The 17,099-nt window shown below is 39.1% G+C and overlaps 1 non-coding gene and 1 pseudogene across 1 annotated transcript; one reads left to right on the forward strand and one right to left on the reverse strand.

Moving 5' to 3' along the window:
* Positions 1–11,584: 11,584 nt before the first annotated feature.
* Positions 11,585–11,666, reverse strand: TRNAL-AAG (transfer RNA leucine (anticodon AAG)). The gene has a single exon. It is a non-coding gene; the product is annotated as a tRNA-Leu (tRNA).
* Positions 11,667–11,674: 8 nt separating this feature from the next.
* LOC128643747 (uncharacterized) lies at positions 11,675–11,735 on the forward strand (annotated as a pseudogene).
* The last annotated feature ends 5,364 nt before the right edge of the window (positions 11,736–17,099 follow it).

The raw sequence follows: 17,099 nt of genomic DNA on the forward strand, positions 1-17,099 counted from the left end.
GTATTTTATTTTAAAGTGTATATGTGTCTACTCTCTATACTACTCACTATCTTTTTGTTCTTTCTTTCATTCTTTTTTCCACTTTTTTTTTTTTTTTTTTTCCCCTCTCTCTTTTCCTTCTCTTTTTCTTCTCTCTTCTCTCCAAGTCTCACCTCCTACTGGGGATAACTTTTCCTATTTGCTATGGGGGCCCGGGAAACACCTGAGCTTTTAAGAGCATATTCTACTCTCTTATTGTTAGTATGCTTTGTTTATCTAGAGCGTGAGATGGCCGCATAATGGAGATGCAACACTGGATGCACCATTTTGTGGTGACCTCGCTTTCATATGCATTGTTCTCTCAGACTTGTCATTTACTTTCTAATCCACCTAAATTACAGATGATGTATGCTGTGTTGTATATGCCACTTGTGCTTCACGGTACCTCTTTCGGTGACATCCTCCCTCATCTATCTTGCAATGGGTTCGGGCATTGTCTGCCGCCCGCAACACCGAGAAGTAGCGTGCTTTCCAACTGGCATAATAGTTCTCTAGTATTTAATTGATAGTGCTTGAAGATGCCGTGAACTTACTGCAATGTACAGATTATATGTTGTTTTTACCATAGCGGTTATTTTATTGTTGGGTACTACAAAAGTTTACTCGGTTGGCGGGGCGGATACATTCCGCCAGCTGATGGCCTAATATACCAATACTGTTGATGTTTTCTTACATTGTACTACCCTTTATATGTTGTATGGTTATGTGGAGCCACATCTTGGCTGATATATTTTGCAATACCTGGGCCCTCCTGTGCTGCATGCTTCCTCCACCATTAGCATACTATCAGTCCCATCTTCTACTAGATGGGTTGACGAACTACCTGCGATTTTCGGGATGTGGAGGTGGGGTGCTGAACAGGGGGCTGGTTTACCCTTTTGCTTTAGATTCTCACTGTTGTGTTGATGTTTAACATTCACTATTATTGCATTAATAGATTTGGTCCGAAATTGATGCTATTTCTCCCCCTCTTCTCTTCCCCCCTTTTTTTTTTTTTTTTTTCTTTTTTTCTTCTCTCTCTTCCTTTTATCCCATCTTGACCCTCTCTTTTCTTTTCTACCCACTCTGTCAATCTTTCCCCCCCTGGATCCGGGGCCTGTGTGTGTACTTATCCCTCCCTCTTCTCTTCCATTCGCACTTTACTCTTTCTTTCCCCTGTCAAGCTCTCCCAATGATGCAGATTTAATAACTAAATTGCCAGCTGGCACTGGCTACCACTCCCCCCACTTAAAGTACTCTGGAAACGTATTCTAGAGACTGCATACGCGGTTTACCTTGTTTATATACCGCACCTTGTACTCTTATTTGACTGTTTGTACGTTTTAACTTGAATATTGTTTGTACCAGTATTATTTTCTTTTATTCATGAGACTGTGTTGAATTGTATTTATCCTAAGCAATCCTTCCTTTTTTTTTTTTTTTTTTTTTTTTTTTCCCTTCTCTTCTTTTCCTCCCCTTTTCCTCTCGTGTCCTCCGCCCTTTTTGTCCCTTCCCCAACTACCCACCACTGTCCTGACAATCCACCCGACCCCAGTCTATAGCGAGAGGACGCACATTTGTAACTATGCCATACTGCTGTGTCACTCACAATGTGAGAGGACTCAACTCTCCGACTAAGCGCAGTCTCTGCCTTAGATCCTTAGCCAAGGCTCGGGCCCACCTGGTTTTCCTTCAAGAGACCCACTGGGTAAAAGGTACAAAGACACCCATCCAGTCTAAATTGTATCCGATAGTTGAAACTGCCAGTTTCTCTCAGAAATCAAGAGGAACGGCTATCCTCATACATAAAGATGTCTCTTACGAGAAAATTTTTGTCGACTCTGACCCTCAGGGACGATACCTGATTCTAGTCTGTAAACTGGACGGTGCGCTGTATACGCTAGCCTCTTATTATGGACCTAATAAGCACCACATTCGGTCTCTACGCAAGTTTCTCCAGAAACTGGAGACTCTGCGTCAGGGCCTTTTGCTTCTCGCCGGGGATTTCAATCTTATATGGGACCCCAATCTGGATAGACGATCGGACACCCCACGCAAATTCCCTAAGCCAATGGCTGAATTATCGCACCAATTTCGACACTTAATCTACCGCTTCAACCTATTTGACATCTGGCGCGCCCTTAACTCGACTGCTCGGGATTATACTTATTTCTCTCCAGTACATCGCTCATATTCGCGGTTAGATTTTTTCTTCTGTGACCCGGGTCTTCTGGATGGTGTGACTCGTACTTGGATTCCTCAATGCCCATGGTCCGACCATGATCCTGTATATATTAATTTACGATCCTCCATAGAACTTCAACGAGCGGCAACATGGCGCTTGCATCCTCACTTGTTTTCCAATCCTGGAACGGAGGCTTCCATTGCTGAAGACATTACCGAGTTTCTAGCTTCTAATGACAATGGTGAAGTTGACGACTTCACTTTATGGGCTGCACTGAAAGCATATATCCGAGGGTCGTTTATAAAAATAGCAGCAGCCGAGAAAAAACGCAAAGGAGAAACCCTTGCACAACTTACTATGAGCCTCCGAAAGATTTCTGGGGAACATAAAATGAACCCCACAGATACACTGTCCAAGCAACTAGTGGATCTTAAGGCCCGTATAGTACAGTTGGAGTCCGAAAGGACAGCCGTGAGACTTCTACGGCTTAAAGAAATATACTACCATAAGGGTAATAAAGCTGATAGATTATTGGCCAATAGGTTACGCCAGAAAACGGCGGCAGCACGCATCCCCATGCTGAAGATAGATGGACGATGTGTTATAAAACCCACAGATATTGGCAATGCTTTTGCAGATTACTATGCCGCCCTCTATAATCTACAACAGGACGGCTTAATTAGCCCTCCAACATCTGAGAGTATTGAGACATTTTTAGCCTCGCTGAATCTCCCTTCGGCCCCACAAGACTGCATTGACTCTTTGCAGAATCCCATTTCACTAATAGAAATTAAAAAAGCTATCAAATCTCTTAAGGCCTTTAAATCACCAGGACCAGACGGCTTCTCTGATCTATTTTATAAAAAGTTTCAAACCCAACTACTTCCCATTCTAGGACGTTTCTTCACGCTAGCAAGCGAACGGGGCACCTTTTCGGCCGAATTTTTACAGGCCACTATCATTACTCTCCCGAAGCAGGGAAAGGACTTGACCCTTTGTGGCAGCTATAGGCCGATTTCACTGTTGAACCTAGACGTTAAGTTGTACGCTAAGATTTTAGCCTCGCGCCTCAATTCTTTACTACCAGCGCTGGTCAGACCAGATCAGGTGGGCTTTGTCCTACATCGGCAAGGCCCAGACAATACAAGACGTCTCCTGAATGTCTACCTTGAAGCTCATGGTTCCCACTTGCCCTGTGTCACCCTGTCGTTGGACGCTGAGAAGGCCTTCGACAGGGTGAACTGGAAATATATGTTTGCTGTGCTGCGGCGCTTTGGTCTCCCGGAGCCCTTCATCACGGCAATCGCGGCTCTTTACTCTACCCCGTCGGCAGTAGTCAAGGGTCTGGGGTTTTGCTCCAGAACTTTCTCAATAACGAACGGCACGAGACAAGGATGTCCAATGTCCCCACTTATTTTTGCCCTCATGATGGAACCCTTAGCCGAGGCCATCCGGTCATGCCCCTTAATCCGAGGGGTATGTATCCATCACACGGAGCAGAAGACTGCTTTGTTTGCAGACGATCTAACAGTGCTTGTGTCGGATCCTATTACTTCTCTTCCCCATCTATTTTCCCTACTGAATAAATTCTCCTTAGTCAGTTACTACAAGCTAAATGTCCTCAAGACTGAGGCGTATGCTATTAACATTTCAGACGGGACTCTTAATGAACTGAAACGCACTTATAAGTTCGTGTGGTCTACGACTCATATCAAACATCTCGGGGTTTATCTCTCACATAGTATTCCGAAGATGATAGAATTGAATTTCAATCCCTTATTGTCAACTATTGAAAAATCGACCGACACTTGGAATGTCCCGTCACTGTCATGGCTGGGTCGAATCGCAGCCTTCAAAATGAGCCTCCTACCAAAGCTTACCTACCTATTCCGCTCCCTACCCATCCCGATTCCTAGATCTACAATTTACAAATTCCAACAACTATGTAACAAATTCATTTGGCGCAATAAGGTTCCGAGACTTGCCACTAATATTCTACAACAAACTCTTCTGGCTGGTGGGGCGGCTGCCCCCAATATCCTAAAATACCATGAGGCTGCCAGACTCTCTCATGTAACCCAATGGAAGCTGCCGTTGGAGAGTCGATGGGCAGAGATTGAACAAGCATCCCTTCCGGCTGGATTCACCCTACAAGATCTAGTGTGGATCCCTAAACACTCTAGGACGCCAGCCCTTTTGACTAATCCTATTGTCAAATCAAATTTGCAGTTTTGGGATAAGGTTCGCAACCTTTCGACCGTAGCGCCGCATCCCTCGCCATCGCATTCCCTTAGGGGGCTGCTATTGTCACTGCCAGACTCCCATCCCAACTTATGGTTCGCTTTGGGGTTGACTAGAATAGCAGATTTCTATGCAGGGGATAAGCTACTAAACTACCAGGACTTTCTACGGAAGTTTAATCCGCCTCCTCGATTGCACTTTGAATTCTGGAGACTACGTAGCCTTCTCCTCTCGTGGGGCTTTGGTGCGGGCCCACTAAGGCCTAAAACCGCTTGGGAAGTTCGCTGGGACTCTATGACATCCCCCGGTAAACTTCTGTCCACCTCGTATCTTACGCTCATGAAGCCTCCAGTTTTCTATAAATCCCCTCCAGTACGGTGATGGGAATCTTCCCTGATGGTTTCAAACGAACCACAACAATGGCGGATTAACCAAGAAAGCTATACACTGCATAACCCTGTACAAGTTATTTCTCAAGGTTATGCTACAATGGCATATGACTCCTATCCGCTTGTTTAAAATCTCGGCAACCAATTCACCCAAATGTTGGAGGGGCTGCGAGGAGTTGGGAACGCCCCAACATATTTGGTGGTCTTGCAGTCAGATTCAGCCGCTCTGGCAAAAATCAATCCGATACTGCTCTTCAGGGAATATCCACTTACCTCTGTCCCCTAGTTCATGCCTGTTCCACATCTTGCCTAGGAAATTGACTCTACCTCAGAAACTATTCTGTATCTACCTATTTCTAGCTGTTAAATTAGTTGTAGCGCGTATGTGGCTGCAACGCACTGTCCCTTCGTGGGAACAAGTGATGGACATACTGGATTTTGTTAAAAGAATGGAGTCCTATGTCTCCCATGTCCACGGGTCCACAGACCTTCAGTCCCAAATTTGGGCACTTCGCCCAAAGTAATTCCCCCTACAAACACTTTGGGGACTTTAGGTTCCTCGGGTTAGCTGTAACCGGTGCTACTAATGTCCTCCTGCCCATTCCCCCTTTCTTCCCCTTATCTGAACCCTCCCAATCTCCCCCGCTCCTATCCCTTGTCGGTGTATACCCCCCTCCTTTTTTTTTTTTTTTTTTTTTTTTTTTTTTTCTTTTTTTTTTTTTCTTTTCTTTTTCTCCTTTTTGGATAGCTTGACACAGTTTCTTTTTTTTTTCTTTTTTCTATGTATAATCTGGTTAACATTTCTGATTGTCATATTCTATGTTTAAGCTATAATTTTGGTATGAACATTTATGATGATGAAACCTCTATACACTAAGGAGTTTGCTGACTTATATGGGTTATTAATAATATGGGTCTTTTTTCCACAACAAATGGACTTTTGCACCCACCCATGGAGAGGTGGGAATAAGATCATTGACCAACAGACACCGAACATGGACTTAAACATCCAGCATTCTCTCTCTTGTGCTCCTTATTTTATGTGATTGTTTTATATAATACTACCTCTGGTTAATCCTGTTATTCCTGTTGTATGTACTATTGATATGTATGTACATGCTTTTGATGCTCTTATGTTCATTTATCTTTTAAAACAATAAAAACTAATTAAAAAAATTTAAAAAAAAAAAAAAAAGGCAAGAAGTGAGCGTAGAGCAAAATTGAGCTACATACCGCACTCTAATACCAACGCTGCTTAAGTCAGCGGTGAGCTGGTTGTACATGCTTGTGCACGATTTTCCCATAGACATCAATGGGGGAGAGCTGGCTGACAAAATAACTAATACCTGCAATAAAGCAGCGTAAAGCTCCGTAGTGCAGCCCCATTGATTCCCATGGGGAAACAGATTTTATGTTTACACCTAACACCCTAACATGAACCCCGAGTCTAAACACCCCTAATCTGCCGCCCCGACATCGCCGACATCTACATTATACTTATTAACCCCTAATCTGCCACTCTGGACATCGCCACCACCTACATTATACTTATGAACCCCTAATCTGCTGCCACCAACATCTACATTAGATTTATTAACCCCCAATCTGCTGGCAACAACATTGCCAACACCTACATAATGTTATTAACCCCTAATCTGCCGCCCCCAATTTTGCCGTTACTATAATAAACATATTAACCCCTAAACCGCCGTACTCCCGCATCGCAAACACTAGTTAAATATTATTAACCCCTAATCTGCCACCCCTAACATTGCTGCCACCTACCTACATTTATTAACCCCTAATCTGCCGCCCCAACATATTATATTTATTAACCCCTAAATTTAAGTCTAACCCTAACACCCCCTAACTTAAATATAATTAAAATAAATATAAATAAAACCTATAATTATTACCTAAATTATTCCTATTTAAAACTAAATACTTACCTATAAAATAAACCCTAAGATAGCTACAATATAACTAATATTTACATTGTAGCTAGCTTAGGGTTTATGTTTATTTTACAGGCAAGTTTGTATTTATTTTAACTAGGTAGAATAGTTACTAAATAGTTATTAACTATTTAATAACTACCTAGCTAAAATAAATACAAATTGACCTGTAAAATAAAACCTAACCTGTCTTACACTAACACCTAACCCTACAATTAAATAAATTCCCTAAATTAAATACAATTAACTAAATTCAAAACAATTAGCTAAATTATAAAAAAAAAAACACTACATTACAGAAAATAAAAAAACATTTTTTTATTTTGTTTAATATTTTATTGTATAAAAAAATCTACAGTACAAAGCTTATTTAGTGCAGACTTATAAAAAAAAAAGAAGAAAAAAAAAAGACAACACATACAAAGGAAAGATCATCATATATTCCATTTAGGCTTTCCAGCCTATACAGAATTGAGCAAATAAGTCCTATTTTCCTATCCAAAGAGTCAAAAACAATCATTTTATATGTGATCCAAACAAAGTGGACTATACACTATCTTAAAGGGACAGTCTAGGCCAAAGTAAACTTTCATGATTCAGATAGAGCATGTAATTTTAAACAATTTTCCAATTTAATTTTATCACTAATTTTGCTTTGTTCTCTTGGTATTCTTAGTTGAAAGCTTAACCTAGGAGGTTCATATGCTAATTTCTTAGACCTTGAAGCCCACCTCTTTCAGATTGCATTTTAACAGATTTTCACCACTAGAGGGTGTTAGTTCACATATTTCATATATATAACACTGTGCTTGTGCACGTGAAGTAATCTGGGAGCAGGCACTGATTGGCTAGACTGCAAGTCTGTCAAAAGAACTGAAAAAAGGGGCAGTTTGCAGAGGCTTAGATACAAGATAATCACAGAGGTTAAAAGTATATTATTATAACTGTGTTGGTTATGCAAAACTGGGAAATGGGTAATAAAGGGATTATCTATCTTTTAAAACAATAAAAATTCTGGTGTAGCCTGTCCCTTTAACAAATTGAGAAGGGAGATTTTTCCTTTCCTTCCTATCAGTCTTCCTTGGCCAATTTCTAACTCATCTTTATGTTTTAAAGTCATTATGTCCTAATATTAATTTGAAATTTAATGTAGTATTGGCTCTAACATCTACATATTTAACTGTAGATCATTTTCTTACCCCCTATCTTTCCTTACCTCCACACACTCACATTCATAAAAAAAAAAACAATTTTAATATGTACCTATGTATATCATCTGCCTCTATCTCCCCCCCAATTCCTCCACTCCACCCTTCAACACCCCAGCCCTTCTCCCATATTCCCAACAATATCCCCTCTAGGGATAATTTTGTTAATTTTCAGTGAAAATCCTTCTCCCAAATACTTTTATAGTTTTTTACTCCCATAGGTTTATATATTTTAGTGTCCCAGGCCTCCATCAAGGCTTGTCTAGCTAAACATTCTTTTATTATATTAATTGTGGGGGTAGCTTTTTAATCCAAAACTTAAAAATCATAGATCTAGCCACCAATATTCCCCATTGGATAAATTTGTACTTAGGCCCCCATTCCAGCTCTCTATTTAAAAATAATATATTTTCAACAGATATTTTAATCTTTACCCTAAAAATTAGGGAACATAGAAATTCTACCTTACCCCACATTTGTCTCACTTTAGGACATTACACCAATAGATGAATAATATCGGGATCTGGTTATTTACATTTCTTACATATATTGTCAATCTGAGGGTTCCATAGTCAAATTGTATTAACCTAAAGTGGGATTCCATAAAACTAGCCGAACCTGTAAGGCCCTGTACAACCCCAAAGGTCTTTTCTATGCTAGTTTCTAGGCAAAATGAAGGAGAGATCTTACCCCATCTATCTTTATAAATTTTAATTACATTTTCCTCCCTCATATTTTGAAGATTAGCATATATTCATGCTATTAAGCCCTTTTTACTCATTTTTATGAATTTTATATACCCTTTGTAGGTAAAAAAATTTGTATGGTTTCAATTTTAAGGGGTCAATTAGGTGTTTAAGCAGACTGATACCCTTAACCTTTTAAAGCCGTTATGCCGTTCTATTTCGTCATAATTACACTGGGCTTTAAAGCTGTTATGACGGAATAGAACGTCATAGCTAACGGCTGTCCTGAAGCCTTCTGTGCTTTCAGGATTTGATCGCGGTCTGGAGGGCGTTCCTAGGGTTGTAGGGACGCCCCCCAAACGCGATCCAATAATTGAAATCTTGTGATTGTGTGCACGATCGCATGGTTTCAATTTGTCTACATCGGAACAGTTGTTCCGATGTAGGCACTTTAGCCTTGACATGAAAGGGTTAATTCCCCTCGCCTGATATACCCTATTTTCTATTCCTGGTTGGAATCTAGGATTCCCCTGAAGTGGTAAACACTTCGAAATAGCATAATTCCCTCCCCTCACTTTCATTGTTTCCCTCCAAGTTGCAATAATATCTTTTAATAAAGGATGTAAAAATATTTTTGGGCCCAACTCCTTATTTGATGCATGAAGTATAAAAGCTAAAGAATGGGGGGGGGGACAGACATTCATCCATATTACAGCTAGTAATATCTGTCCAATCCATAGGGGCTCTCAATAATATAGCTTGGTTATATAATTTGACATTCGGAAGGGCCTCCTTTAATCCGGGGCAAATACATTTTATCTAGTCTAATCCTGTTTTTTTCCCTCTCCATAAAAAGTGGGTTAAGACTCTTGTAAAATTAATAAGGTCAGTTTTTTTAATAGCCAGAGAAAACATTCTAAGAGGATATAATAATCTTGGGAGAATAAACATTTTAAAAGCTGCCACTCTCCCTGATAAGGAGAGTGGCATATTAACCCATCCTTTTAATCTCTCTGCACTATTTTGAAGAGTTAATGTTAAGTTCAATTTGTACCTTTCAGAAGGGTCAGCCGAAAGATATATCCCCATATATTTAAAAAAAATTACTTCAGTAAATGGATATGTCTGTTCCCTGTTTATTGTTTTTTTTTAACCATAGAATATTTGACTTTGAGTAGTTTATCTTATATCCTGACAGTCTGCCGTAGTCTTCCAAAATTTTTACTATTTTATCAACTTGTTCTTCCGGCTACACACATCAATAAGTCGTCTGCAAAGAGAGCTAATTGAAAATTGTATTTGCCTACGATAACACCCTCTACCCTCTCCCTAGGTCGGCTAGCCGGGGGTTCCAAAACCAAATCAAATAAAAGAGGTAACATAGGGCACCCTTGTCTGGTACCCCTGGACAGACCGAAGAAAGAAGACATGCAATTATTAACCAAAATGGAAGCACTAGCATCTGAATATACATTAGAAATTAAATCCAAAAATGTCCCCTCAAAACCAAATCTCTTCAGTGTCTCAAACATACTGTATATCTCCACTCTCTCTGTCGAAGGCCTTCTCTGCATCCAGGGATAGCAGGAAGGCCTCCGGCAGAGCCGAGGTACCAATATCTCCACTATCACCATTATATCTACAAATGACCTGCTGAATTTTTCTAATATTTAGCTCAGATGTTCTCCTGCTAACAAATCTTGCCTGGTCCATATGCAGTATTTTAGGTAAAATTAGTTTCATTCTCTCTGCAAATATCTTCATAAATATCTTGTAATCAAGATTTAAGAGCGAGATAGGTCTACACGAAGAGACCTGGGTAAGATCTTTACCTTCCTTAGGTAATAGAACAATATTAGCTGTTTTTAATTGCCCTGTAATTTTTTTATTCTGCTGAAAATAATATTCATAAAGCTCCCCAAGACACTGAGTAACTTCCTCCTTTAGTAATAAATACAATTCCAAAGGGAGCCCATCAGGCCCAGGTGCCTTCCCCTTTCATCAGTTGTCGTATAATATTTATAATTTCCTTGTCAGTAATTGGTTTATTTAGTGAGTCGCTATCCTCTTTGCTTATTACAGGTAGAATAGACTCCCTTAAGAACTTCTGAATTGGTCCCAACTCAGGATCCTGAGAAGAATATAAGCTCTCATAATATCTCTGAAACACTAAAGATATTTCTTTTGAGCTACTGATCATTCTTGCTCTGTCTTTAATTATACCTATTGGTTTTCTTTTTTTTATTTTATTAAAAAGATTTCCCAAATATTTCCCAGCCTTATTCCCAAATCTTTCAAACCGTATCTGACTCTTAATCACTGCTTTCCCAGCAATGGAAAATAAGAATTGGTCCCTTTCTTTCTTGGCTGAGAAATAGCTCTCTCTGTTTATCCTAGAGGGGTTCAAATCTAAGACGTGAATAAGTTATTGAAAGATTGTTAGCTAACTAACCGCTAGAGTTCTGCGGCCAAAGGGGTGCGTTAGCTACGCATGCTTTTTTTCTCCCGCACCTTTTAAATTCCGCTGGTATTTAGAGTTCACAGAAGGGCTGCGTTAGGCTCCAAAAAGGGAGCGTATAGCATATTTACCGCCACTGCAACTCTCAATACCAGCGGTGCTTACGGACGCGGCTAGCTTCAAAAACGTGCTCGTGCACGATTCCCCCATAGGAAACAATGGGGCCGTTTGAGCTGAAAAAAAACCTAACACCTGCAAAAAAGCAGCGTTCAGCTCCTAACGCAGCCCCATTGTTTCCTATGGGAAACACTTCCTAAGTCTGCACCTAACACCCTAACATGTACCCCGAGTCTAAACACCCCTAACCTTACACTTATTAACGAACCTACTTGTGCTACGAATCGATATACCATTTAAACTACTAGTAAGTGAAAATGATGATTCTGGCAGCGGTGGGATTTGAACTCACACCTCCGAAGAGACTGGAGCCTTAATCCAGCGCCTTAGACCGCTCGGCCACGCTACCTTGCACTAATTATGAGCATGGCCCCTGCGCAAGGATGACACGCAAATTCGTGAAGCCTTACACTTATTAACCCCTAATCTGCCGGGCATCGGGCTGAAGAGGTCCATCATCGGGCTGAAGTTTTGATCCAAGCGGCGGCTGAAGAGGTCCATCATCGGGCTGAAGTCTTGATCCAAGCGGCGGCTGAAGAGATCCATCATCTGGCTGAAGTCTTCTATCAAGCGGCAGCTTTAATCTTCTTTCTTCCTGATCCATCTTCATAAAAGTCTTGTATAGTTACTTCCCCAGTTTTTGAAATTAGTGAACTAGAAATTAGAAAAAGGTCTAGCCTAGATAAGGTGTTATGAGATTTAGACATACATGTGAATTCTAAACTGTTAGGCTTAAGAAGCCTCTAAATATCTACAACCTTATGATCTACTGAAAATTTTTGAAATATCTTTTTTTCATATTGTAATTGTGATTTCCTAATCTATATATCTGATTATTTAATGTATTTTTCTATCTAATAGACAGTTGGGAGTTGCATTAAAGTCCCCCATTATTATCAGTTTTTTTTTATCCATCCCTTTATCTAAAATCCTATATATCTTATTCCAAAATTTCCAATCGGTATTATTAGGCCCGTATATATTCCCAAGTATGTATTCAACCTTATTTATAATAATATATACAGGGAGTGCAGAATTATTAGGCAAATTAGTATTTTGACCACATCATCCTCTTTATGCATGTTGTCTTACTCCAAGCTGTATAGGCTCGAAAGCCTACTACCAATTAAGCATATTAGGTGATGTGCATCTCTGTAATGAGAAGGGGTGAGGTCTAATGACATCAACACCCTATATCAGGTGTGCATAATTATTAGGCAACTTCCTTTCCTTTGGCAAAATGGGTCAAAAGAAGGACTTGACAGGCTCAGAAAAATCAAAAATAGTGAGATATCTTGCAGAGGGATGCAGCACTCTTAAAATTGCAAAGCTTCTGAAGCGTGATCATCGAACAATCAAGCGTTTCATTCAAAATAATCAACAGGGTCGCAAGAAGCGTGTGGAAAAACCAAGGCGCAAAATAACTGCCCATGAACTGAGAAAAGTCAAGCGTGCAGCTGCCAAGATGCCACTTGCCACCAGTTTGGCCATATTTCAGAGCTGCAACATCACTGGAGTGCCCAAAAGCACAAGGTGTGCAATACTCAGAGACATGGCCAATGTAAGAAAGGCTGAAAGACAACCACCACTGAACAAGACACACAAGCTGAAACGTCAAGACTGGGCCAAGAAATATCTCAAGACTGATTTTCTAAGGTTTTATGGACTGATGAAATGAGAGTGAGTCTTGATGGGCCAGATGGATGGGCCCGTGGCTGGATTGGTAAAGGGCAGAGAGCTCCAGTCCAACTCAGACGCCAGCAAGGTGGAGGTGGAGTACTGGTTTGGGCTGGTATCATCAAAGATGAGCTTGTGGGGCCTTTTCGGGTTGAGGATGGAGTCAAGCTCAACTCCCAGTCCTACTGCCAGTTTCTGGAAGACACCTTCTTCAAGCAGTGGTACAGGAAGAAGTCTGCATCCTTCAAGAAAAACACGATTTTCATGCAGGACAATGCTCCATCACACGCGTCCAAGTACTCCACAGCGTGGCTGGCAAGAAAGGGTATAAAAGAAGAAAATCTAATGGCATGGCCTCCTTGTTCACCTGATCTGAACCCCATTGAGAACCTGTGGTCCATCATCAAATGTGAGATTTACAAGGAGGGAAAACAGTACACCTCTCTGAACAGTGTCTGGGAGGCTGTGGTTGCTGCTGCACGCAATGTTGATGGTGAACAGATCAAAACACTGACAGAATCCATGGATGGCAGGCTTTTGAGTGTCCTTGCAAAGAAAGGTGGCTATATTGGTCACTGATTTGTTTTTGTTTTGTTTTTGAATGTCAGAAATGTATATTTGTGATTGTTGAGATGTTATATTGGTTTCACTGGTAAAAATAAATAATTGAAATGGGTATATATTTGTTTTTTGTTAAGTTGCCTAATAATTATGCACAGTAATAGTCACCTGCACACACAGATATCCCCCTAAAATAGCTATAACTAAAAACAAACTAAAAACTACTTCCAAAACTATTCAGCTTTTAAATTAATGAGTTTTTTGGGTTCATTGTGAACATTGTTGTTGTTCAATAATAAAATTAATCCTCAAAAATACAACTTGCCTAATAATTCTGCACTCCCTGTATATATAAAAACAAGCCTCCCTTCCTTATCAATTATTTTCTTTTTTATCTCATAATCTAATTTTTTTATTTATTATAAACGCTACCCCTCTTGCTGCTTTATAATATGAGGCGCTGATAACTTCCCCTACCCATTTTGATTTAATATTTAAATGTTCTGCTTCAGAAAGGTGGGTTTCTTGTAGCCCTATAATATCTGCTTTTTTCTTGCTCAAAGAGTTGATGATCGCCTTACGCTTAATCGGGGAATGAATCCCACCCACATTCCAAGAAATTAATTTAACCATTATTGACTATCTTTAAGCTATCTATAAAAGACTTAAGAGCAGTGGAAGGATGTAAGACGGAAGGAGTGGAGGGGGAGAGAGAGAAAAGAGAAGAACGAAAAAAAAAACCAGTCATACTCCAAACAGCACTCACACACCCTTTTTGCCTTCATATGCACCTCTTTACTGTTAAGATTCTTCATTTTCGACTTTCATTGCTTTATCTATCTTACTTTCAATATTGGCATCCCTTCCAAGACAAAAAAAAAGGGGGGAATTCAAGCATAAAGTTTACTCAACTTTCATTGATGCTTAGTTTACTTATTTTTATACCTTCTAGGGAAAACATTAATCTAACCTAATTTTTCACATTACCTAAAATGGATCTGGTATCACATAAAAAATAATTTGTGTACAGTATATTGCTTTACTAATCTTAATTCCGTGCATCTCGTTCACTAATTCATTAAATTTTTATATACCCAACACCTTCCTTAATACGTTGTTATTATACATAACTTAAATCCTTCATTGTGTTGCTGATACATTATGTTTGCACTTAAAGTAATACCACTTATATAGTGAACCATTATAAAGGTGATACTAAGTGAATTCACTGTACGTGACATGAAATGCACTTGCAAATGCTAGTGCATAACCAGATATTTAAATTTATATTTTCCAGAATAACTGTTGTTAATTCAATCATTACGACAAAAAAAGGCAATTCTAGAAACCAACATTTTTAAACATATCAACTCTCATTAATACTTAATTTACTTATATTCATACCTTCTATGAAAAAAAAATGAATCTAACCTAAACTTTCACATTACATAAACTGAATCTAGGATCACATAGAAAGTAATTTGTGTACAGTATTTTGCTTTACCTAGTCATAATTCTGTGCATCTCATTCAGTAATTCATTCAGATTTTATATTCCCATCACCTTCCTTCATACATTGTTATTGTGCATAACTTAAAGCCTTCATTGTATTACTATTACCTTATATTTACACTTAAGGTAATACCAATTATATAGTGAACCGTTATAAAGACAAGACTAAGTGAATTCACTATATGTGAAATGAAGTGCAACATATCAAAACACCATTACTTAAATTCCATATGTAAAAAAAAAAGGCAATTCTAGAAACCAACGTTTTTTAACACATCAACTCTCATTAATACTTAATTTACTTATATTCATACCTTCTATGAAAAAAAACATAATTTTTGTAAGAACTTACCTGATAAATTAATTTCTTTCATATTGGCAAGAGTCCATGAGCTAGTGACGTATGGGATATACAATCCCACCAGGAGGGGCAAAGTTTACCAAACCTCAAAATGCCCACAAATACACCCCTCACCACACCCACAATTCAGTTTAACAAATAGCCAAGTAGCGGGGTGATAAAGAAAGGAGTAAAAAGCAAAGAAATTTGGATATGAAATAATGAATTAAATAATTGTGCTTTATACAAAAAATCATAACCACCATAAAAAGGGTGGGCCTCATGGACTCTTGCCAATATGAAATAAATTAATTTATCAGGTAAGTTCTTACATAAATTATGTTTTCTTTCATGTAATTGGCACAAGTCCATGAGCTAGTGACGTATGGGATATAAAATACCCAAGATGTGGAACTCCACGCAAGAGTCACTAGAGAGGGAGGGATAAAAATAAACAGCCAAATGCTGAAAAAATAATCCACAACCCAAAATATAAGTTGTTCTCATGAAGAAAAGAAAAACTTAAAACATCAGCAGAAGAATCAGACTGAAACAGCTGCCTGAAGAACTTTTCTACCAAAAACTGCTTCAGAAGAAACAAATACATCAAAACGGTAGAATTTAGTAAATGTATGCAAAGAGGACCAAGTCGCTGCTTTGCAAATCTGATCAACTGAAGCTTCATTCTTAAAAGCCCACGAAGTGGAGACTGATCTAGTAGAATGAGCTGTAATTCTCTGAGGCGGGGCTTGACCCGACTCCAAATAAGCTTGAAGAATCAAAAGCTTTAACCAAGAGGCCAAGGAAACAGCAGAGGCTTTCTGACCTTTCCTAGGACCAGAAAATATAACAAATAAACTAGAAGTCTTCCTGAAATCTTTAGTAGCTTCAACATAATATTTTAAAGCTCTTACCACATCCAAAGAATGTAAAGATCTTTCCAAAGGATTCTTAGGATAAGGACACAAAGAAGGAACAACAATTTCTCTACTAATGTTGTTAGTATTCACAACCTTAGGTAAAAATTTAAATGAAGTCCGCAAAAACCGCCTTATCCTGATGAAAAATCAGAAAAGGAGATTCACAAGAAAGAGCAGATAGCTCAGACACTCTTTTAGCAGAAGAGATGGCCAAAAGGAACAATACTTTCCAAGAAAGTAGTTTAATGTCCAAAGAATGCATAGGCTCAAACGGAGGAGCCTGTAACGCCTTCAAAACCAAATTAAGACTCCAAGGAGGAGAAATTGATTTAATGACGGGCTTAATACGAACTAAAGCCTGTACAAAACAGTGAATATCAGGAAGTTTAGCAATCTTTCTGTGAAATAAAACTTAAAGAGCAGAGATTTGTCCCTTCAAGGAACTTGCAGACAAACCCCTATCCAAACCATCCTGGAGAAACTGTAAAATTCTAGGAATTCTAAAAGAATGCCAAGAGAATTTATGAGAAGAATACCATGAAATGTAAATCTTCCAAACTCGATAATAAATCTTCCTAGAGACAGATTTACGAGCTTGTAACAAAGTATTAATTACTGAGTCAGAGAAACCTCTATGACGTAATACTAAGCGTTCAATTTCCATACCTTCAAATTTAATAATTTGAGATCCTGATGGAAAAACGGACCTTGAGACAGTAGGTCTGGCCTTAACGGAAGTGGCCAAGGTTGGCAACTGGACATCCGAACAAGA

This window comes from Bombina bombina, unplaced genomic scaffold (assembly GCF_027579735.1).
Source record: "Bombina bombina isolate aBomBom1 unplaced genomic scaffold, aBomBom1.pri scaffold_657, whole genome shotgun sequence".
NCBI classification, from domain to species: Eukaryota; Metazoa; Chordata; class Amphibia; order Anura; family Bombinatoridae; genus Bombina; species Bombina bombina.